Source organism: Eschrichtius robustus, chromosome 19 (assembly GCF_028021215.1).
Source record: "Eschrichtius robustus isolate mEscRob2 chromosome 19, mEscRob2.pri, whole genome shotgun sequence".
NCBI lineage: Eukaryota > Metazoa > Chordata > Mammalia > Artiodactyla > Eschrichtiidae > Eschrichtius > Eschrichtius robustus.
This window is the reverse complement of record NC_090842.1, coordinates 52908221-52917368: the sequence shown is the minus strand read 5'-3', so window position 1 is coordinate 52917368 and position 9148 is coordinate 52908221.

Here is a 9148-nt window from a genome sequence, read left to right as displayed (position 1 = left end):
CAAAGTGAGGAGATTCTCCATAAGTTCCAAGTTTGTGGCAAGCTTTCAGGAGCTGTCTTGCACTTGCTAGCCTGTCCAGGTCCCTTGCCAGATATGTCACTGCAAGTTTCTGTTGTAGAAGCCATCTCACCTTTACACCTGGCAGGTCCCCACAGTGGCCAGTTTCAAGATTCCAACATGATGTCACTGAACATGGAATGAGAAGAGAGGCACAGTAGCTCATCATTATATTTTTTTCCACCATACTGATAGAGTTGCCATAAATAAACCCAAGAACACAGATAACAGTAAAATGACTAGGAAGGATAAGTTTTGAGTATTTAGTACCTTTGGTTTTTTAACAGCTTTATTGGGTATGATTCAGTTAAACTGCACATAGAGTGTACAGTTTGATGTTTTTGATATATGCTTACACTCCTGAAACCAAAATATTTCCTCCTGCTCTTTTTAATCCATTCTTATTAACATAAAATTATTACTACAAGGATATAATCTCCCTTTTGCAATAGGTATTATATATATATATATATATAAAACTGGACAGGACTGTTACGACGCTTCATGAACTATTGCCCAGTCTTCCATTATTTATCATTGCATGGCCATTCTTGATTCATCTATCCCCATGCTTATTACTGAGTTATTTATAATCATACACATCATGTCATTTAATTCATAACCTCTTCATGATGTGTTTCCAAAATGTAAGGGCTTTATCACACAAAATAAAAATACTTTAAAATCTTATAAGATACGTTATCAGTACTCAGTTTTCTCAATTGTTTCCAAAATATGTTTGTTTTTTAAGGTGATTCATTGTGATTAGCATCCAAAATGTATCCATATGACTTTTAATAGGTATGTTTCATAAGTCTACCAACCAATAGCTGCCAGTTACCTCCTTTTATTCTTATTTGTTTGTTGAAGTTGCTGGGTCACTTGTCCATTAGAATAGATCTCATTCTAGATTTGGTTTCTTGCACCTTTCTGATTTAGTGTACTTACCCTTCTCCCATCTTTCCTGTAAACTAAATATTGAAGAGATGGATAATTGGGGTCTGCTCCTGGCAGACAGGCATGTAATGGTAACACTTGGAGATACACAAATATGACAGATGTGTGATGGTGACACACCTGGAAATGTGGTGTGACAGTGTGTTTTGCTAGCACACTGAAGCACAGTCTAGAAGCACACAAATATTTTAGGTACTAAATGTACCAGGTGTGTAGTGATACTGCAGCACAATCTAGAGTCATACATATATATTTGGGGATTGTGTGTGATGGGTTTGTGATATACCTAAATACAACCTTGGAATCCTCCCACATACCCTTGGGACACTGTGTGACAAGTGTTGGGATGTTAACACTCTTCAACACAGCCAGGACCCAGACACATATACAACATCCATAGAGAAAAGATGTGTGACAGACATGAGACACATTCAACTGACATGCAAAACACACCAATGATCTGTGAGACAGGATGGAGGTACTGACACACCACAGCAAGTATGGTGACACAAATACTCTATGGAGACTTGTGAGACAGGCATGTGATAGGGGTGCCCCAATGCCTGGTGTATAGGCCACATGTTGCCATCACACAGTTTTCATGGATTGAGTGTGATGAGACAGGAACCCCCTGGCTTGGAGAGAACAAAACTCCCTCCATCATGATGCACTGATGGGGGTCAGAACAGGGAGCCAGGGTGCACATCTCGGCACAACCTAGAGACTCGGCCATATTTGATGATTGGATGTGAGCACAATGGGACACATGGTGGGAAGGGAATAGCTTGAACCAGGTAGCAGAAGCCTTTGCTTTGAAATGCCTGCTGGGAAGGCCTGGAAGTAGCAATCTGACCAGGGCAGTAGGGCAGGGACTTTACAGGTCTTACAGGAAGAGTCAGCCTGCATTCAGCCAGTTTGGGAATCATTGGTCAAAGGTGGTTCTAGGAGAGGTAGGGAATGTTCTTGCGGATTAGCAGTCATTGTTGGGCATTTTGCATTTTACCCAGAGGGGTAGGTATGAGCAATCAGGGCTAAGGTCACATGCAAGAAGGTACATGGAGGTACCCACACATATGAGGGCCACATTGAAAATTCTCAATCCTTCAGGGTCTCTCCCAACATCCACAATATTAACAGTGATAATGAAGTGACAGCTGAATATTGAGACATGGTGGGGGGGGTACCCTGAACTGGCATTTGAGGGATGACCAACAGGACCTTGGAGATGAATCATTGCATGTGGCAGTGAGAGCAAGGGGTGCATCTGGGTGACACCAGTGGCCCTGTTAGGGATGCCCTGGAGGTGGTGACCCCATCCATGGAAACGGCTTTCAAGTGAGGGTAGAAAGCTTTCGGAAAGGGCCCCTCGTAGAAGAGGGGCTAGGGAGTCCAAGGTAGAGATGTTGCAGTGTGGTTAGTTAATGGTCTGAGGCTCAGCAGATAATCTGTGCAGGAGAGGAATCTGGGAGTCCCAGCCTAAATGGGGGCATGAACAGGTTTTGGGGAAGAGAGGTAAAGGTATTTACAGCTCAGGAGCTGTAATAATGATATAAAATGTTCAATTAAAAGCAGAGAAGGCAGGAAAAAGAGGGAAATACTAAGAAAAGAACAAGTAGAAAACACTTACGTTATTAATCCAACTATATCAATAATTACTTTAAATGTGAATGACCTAAATATACTAACTGTAGAGATGGAAACTTCAGAGTGGATTTAAAAAAAAAAAAACCCAACCGTGTATTATCTACAAGAAACCCACTTTAAATATAAAGACACTGACAGGTTAAAAGTTAAGGGATAGAGAAAGCTGCACCATATTATCACTAATCAAAAGAAAGTAGGAGTAGCTATATTAATATCAGACTTCAAAGCAAGGGAATTTTTCAGGGAGGTATTACATAATGATAAAGAAGTCAGTTCTCTAAGAAGGTATAACAACCCTTAATGTGGATGTTCCTAACAACAGAGCTTCAGAATATGTGAAGTAAAGAACACTTAAACTCAACAGTAAGAAAACAAACAACCCAGTTGAAAAATGGGCAAAAGATCTGAACAAATACCTTACCAAAGAAGATATAGATAGGGCAAACAAGCACATAAAAAGATGTACATCAGATGTCATTAGGGAATTGTAAATTAAGAAATTAATGAGATACCCACACACGTCTATTAGACTGAATAAATTTTTTTAAACCTGATAATACCTAATTCTGGCAAGTATGTAGTGCAATAGGAACTCTCATTCATTGCTACTGGGAATGCAAAATGGTATAGCTATTGTTATGGCTCCCCTGCCCCCACAAATCATGTATTAAAGCCCTAACCCCCAGTGTGACTGTATTGGGAGACAGGGTCTTTAAGGAGCTAATTAAAGTTAAATGAGGACAGAAGGGAAGGGCACTAATCCAATAGGACTGGTGTCTATATTAAAAGAGGAAGAGATACCAGATCTGTCTCTCTCCCTCTCTATGTGCGCACACAGAGGAAGGCCATGTGAGCACAGAACAAGAAGGCAGCCATCTGCAAGCCAGGGAGAGAGCTCTTATAGAAACTGAATTTTCTGACATCTTGATCTTGGAATTCTAGCCCCCAGGGCTGTGAGAAAATAAATTTTTGTTGTTTAAGCCACCCAGTCTGTGGTATTTTGTTATGGTAGCCCAAGCTGACTAATGCAGCCACTTTGCAAGACAGTTTGGCAATTTCTTAAAAAGTTAAACATAGTCTTGCCATATGATCCAGCAGTCATGCTGCTATGTATTTACTCTATTGAGTTGAAAACTTATGTCCGCACAAAAACTTGCACATGAATGCAGCTTTATTCATAATTTTCCAAAACCAAAAGCAAGTAAGATGTCATTCTATATGTGACTGGACTAAAACAACAACAACGATAACATACACACACAAAATAAACAAAACAAAACTGTGATACATACATACAATGGAATTCAGTCATTTTTTTTAAATGAGCTGTCAAGTCACAAAAGACATGGAAATATTTGTATTTCTCCATCTGCTTTTTTCACTTAGCATAATAATACCATTCATGTTGTTGCAAATGACAGGATTCCATTCTTTTTTATGGCTGAGTAGTATTCCATTGTGTATATATACATATTCTTTATCCATTCATCCATCGATGGACATTTAGGTTGTTTCTGTATCTTGGCTATTGTACATAGTGCTGCAATGAACATATAGGTGCATATATCTTTTCAAATTAGTATTTTTGTGTTTTTTGGGTGAGTACCCAGGAGTGGAATAGCTGGGTCATATGGTAGCTCTGTTTTTAAGAGGAATCTCCATACTGTTTTCCATGGTGGCTGCACCAATTTACATTCCCAACAGTGTACTAGGGTTCCCTTTCTCCACACCCTCTCCAACATTTGTTATTTCCTATCTTTTCAATGATAACCATTTTAACAGTGTGAGGTGATGTCTCATTGTGGGGTTTTTTTTTCTCATTTTGTTTGCCCTACATATACCTTTTTCATTGTGGTTTTGATTTGCATTTTCCATAATTAGTGACGTTGAACATCTTTTCATGTGCCTGAATTGGCCATCTGTATGTCTTTTTAAGAAAAATATTCAGATCCTCTGCCCATTTTTTAAATTGGATTGTTTGGTTTTTTGTTGTTGACTTTTATGAGTTCTTTACGTATTTTGGATATTAACCCCTTATCACTCATATGTGGACTCTAAAAACAAACAAACAAGTGAAATAAAACTCATAGATGCAGAGATCAGATTAGGGATTAGCAGAGGGGAATGGGGATGGGGAATGGGGAAAAATAAAGGGGGTCAACTGTATGGTAATGGATGGTAGACTTGTGGTGGTGATCACTTTGCAGTTTGTACAGATACTGAATTATAATGCTGTACACCAGAAACTTATTTTTTAAGCAAAGCATCACCTGGAGGGCTTGTTAACACAGAGATTGCTGGGCTCCATTGCCAGAGTCTCTGCTTCAGTAGTCTCTGCTTCACACTTTGAGCATGACTTCTGTAGACCAACTATTTGCATAGATTATTTTCTGCACAGGTGGCAGTGCTAAGTGGATATTGTCTTCTTTGTTTCTATTTCATTTATTTCTGCTCTGATCTTTATGATTTCTTTCCTTCTACTAACTTTGGGTTTTGTTTGTTCTTCTTTCTCTAGTTCCTTTAGGTGTAAGGTTAGGTTGTTTATTTGAGATGTTTGTTGTTTCTTGAAGTAGGATTGTATTGCTATAAACTTCCCTCTTAGAACTGCTTTTGCTGCATCCCATAGGTTTTGGATCGTCGTGTTTTCATTGTCATTTGTCTCTAGGTATTTTTTGATTTCCTCTTTGATTTCTTCAGTGATCTCTTGGTTATTTAGTTACATATTTTTTAACCTCCATGTATTTGTGTTTTTTATGTTCTTTTCCCTGTAATTGATTTCTAATCTCATAGCGTTGTGGTCAGAAAAGATGCTTGATATGATTTCAATTTTCTTAAATTTACTGAGGCTTGATTTGTGTGTGACCCAAGATGTGATCTATCCTGGAGAATGTTCCATGTGCACTTGAGAAGAAAGTGTAATCTGCTGCTTTTGGATGGAATGTCCTATAAATATTGAATGTCCTATTAAATATTTATATAAATATAAATGTCCTATAAATATTCCTTATTAATTTTCTGTTTGGATGATCTGTCCATTGGTGTAAGTGAGGTGTTAAAGTCTCCCACTATTATTGTGTTACTGTCGAGTTCCTCTTTTATAGCTGTTAGCAGTTGCCTTATGTATTGAGGTGCTCCTGTGTTGGGTGCATATATATTTATAATTGTTATATCTTCTTCTTGGATTGATCCCTTGATCATTATGTAGTGTCCTTCCTTGTCTCTTGTAACATTCTTTATTTTAAAGTCTACTTTATCTGATATGAGTATTGCTACTCCAGCTGTCTTTTGATTTCCATTTGCATGGAATATCTTTTTCCATCCCCTCACTTTCAGTCTGTATGTGTCCCTAGGTCTGAAGTGGGTCTCTTGTAGACAGCATATATATGGGTCTTGTTTTTGTATCCATTCAGCAAGCCTGTGTCTTTTGGTTGGAGCATTTAATCCATTCACATTTAAGGTAATTATCGATATGTATGTTCCTATTACCATTTTCTTAATTGTTTTGGGTTTGTTTTTGTAGGTGCTTTTCTTCTCTTGTGTTTCCCACTTAGAGAAGTTCCTTTAGCATTTGTTGTAGAGCTGGTTTGGTGATGCTGAATTCTCTTAGCTTTTGCTTGTCTGTAAAGCTTTTGATTTCTCCATCGAATCTGAATGAGATCCTTGCCGGGTAGAGTAATCTTGGTTGTAGGTTCTTCCCTTTCATTACTTTAAATATGTCATGACACTCCCTTCCGACTTGTAGAGTTTCTGCTGAGAAATCAGCTGTTAACCTTATGGGAGTTCCCTTGTATGTTATTTGTCGTTTTTCCCTTGCTGCTTTCAATAATTTTTCTTTGTCTTTAATTTTTGCCAATTTGATTACTATGTGTCTCGGCATGTTTCTCCTTGGGTTTATCCTTTATGGGACTCTCTGCACTTTCTGGACTTGGATGGCTATTTCCTTTCCCATGTTAGGGAAGTTTTTGACTATAATCTCTTCAAATATTTTCTCGGGTCCTTTCTCTCTCTCTTCTCCCTCTGGGACCCCTATAATGTGAATGTTGTTGCGTTTAATGTTGTCCCAGAGGTCTCTTAGGCTGTCTTCATTTATTTTCATTCTTTTTTCTTTACTCTGTCTCACAGCAGTGAATTCCACCATTCTGTCTTCCAGGTCACTTATCCGTTCTTCTGCCTCAGTTACTCTGCTATTGATTCCTTCTAGTGTATTTTTCATTTCAGCTATTGTACTGTTCATCTCTGTTTGTTCTTTAATTCTTCTAGGTCTTTGTTAAACATTTCTTGCATCTTCTCGATCTTTGCCTCCATTCTTTTTCCGAGGTCCTGGATCATCTTCACTATCATTATTCTGAACTCTTTTTCTGGAAGGTTGCCTATCTCCACTTCATTTAGTTGTTTTTCTGGGGTTTTATCTTGTTCCTTCATCTGGTACATAGCCCTCTGCCTTTTCATCTTGTCTGTCTTTCTGTGAATGTGGTTTTTGTTCCACAGGCTGCAGGATTGTAGTTCTTCTTGCTTCTGCTCATGCTAAGTGGATATGATGCAGAAATAATGCAACACCAGGACAAAACAAAACAAAATTCACCTTGCTTTGCTGAAATTTCATGCTATTTAATATCTACTCTCTCTTGGGCTCTCTGAAAAAATCTCTTGATGTTTATATTTGTAACCAACACCAAAATGAGCTTGATGTAAGAATTTATTCCATTGCCCAACATCTCATTTGTGATGACAAAAGATTTTACTTCTTTATGAGATTGAAAGAGAGAAGGAGAGAGAGAGAGAGAGAGAGATTGGTCTTGTTTGGATGATGAACTGAACAAACCAACAGTAAAATGCCATCTTTGATATAATCAGGAAATTTTAAGTACAAACTGAGTATTAAGGAATCTTTTTACATTTTTTAGGTATGATATTGGCATGGTTATATTTTTTAAATGTTCTTATCTGTGGGAGATGCATACTGAAGTAATTATAGGATTTTCCTTAAACTGCTCCAACCAGGAAAAAAAAGAGGGGACAGATGAAGCAAGAGTAGCAAAAATTAGGATAAATGTTGAAACTGAGTGATCTGTATGTGGGGACTTATTAAATTCTTCTTTTTAATGTATATTCTTATTTGCAAATTGCTAAGTGAAAGAAGCTAGTCTGGAAAGGCAACTGTATGATTCTAATTATGTGACATTTCATAAAAGGCAAAACTATAGATACAGTAAGATCAGTGGTTGCTAGGGGTTAGAGAGAAGGTTGGAGGGATGAATATATAAAGCACAAGGGATTTTTATGGCTGTGAAATTATTCTCTGATACTGTTATATATTTGTCAAAACCCATAGAACTGTACAATACAAAAAGTGAACCTTAATGTGTGCAAATTAAAATAACAATTTAGGAGATTGAGAGATCCCAGAAAATAATGCATACTGCAACCAGAGAATCTAACTGTATTATGAATGTATGAAACAACCTCACAGAGGGAATGGGGAAAAGGTGCTGACCTAAGTAACTTTGGAAATGAATGGGATCTATAAGACTAAAGGCAAATTGAACTGCAAATATGCACTTTAGTTGATAAAGTTGTCCCTGCAGGAGTACAGGTTAACAATTCGATAGTGCTATATATGTACCCTGGTATTGAACTATTAAGTTAATGGATGGTGGATGGTAGGAGCCAGGTGTTTCACTGTTGGAGCAGGAATTTACAGATAAGTAAAGAAAGGAGACTAGAATGATCCATGTGGTAGTGATTAGAGTGGAGGCATCAGTAAGAACTCGTTTAATTTTATATAGATACAGATGGTCTATACAGATACAGATTAGTGTATACACATATTTCTTTGTTTTGTTAGCTGAGAGGGCCTAAAAGCAATGACATCCCAAGTAACAGTGAGCACACCTAGTGCTCAGATCTTGATTCTAATACAATTCTCTAATAAAATGAATCAAGGCTCCTTGGAGAAATGGCTGAGTCTAGGAGTGGGTCAATCTAGTAATGCCAGAAAGTAAGGAAGTCCTCCAAAAAAACACACAATTATGGGAGTATGTCAAAGAGACACAGGGAACCAACTGAAAGAGCTCCCATTAGCCAAAGATGGAAAAATTTGAGTAACAGTATATATATATGTGTATCTCTGTGTGTGTGTGTGTATATATATATATGTAATTATACCTCAAAGTATAACAGTATATGAATACATATTGATACAAATAGATTATTGAATAAGTTAATAAATGGGGAATAAAAGACAAATCTCCTGTGCTGAAGAATTCTAAAAAACTTAGTAGATACTCCACACTAAGGGAGAGGGAGTATAACTCCCCACTCCTTAAGTATGGGCAGTGCATAGTGACTTACTTTCTAAGAGTACAGTATGGACAGTGGGGAACCCTGATGAACACTACTTCAGCCAAGTAATCAAAGTGAGCATCAATAGGCAGCCATAAATCATGTTGATAGTATGTACCCTTCCTATGATGTGGTAAAAATGGCATTC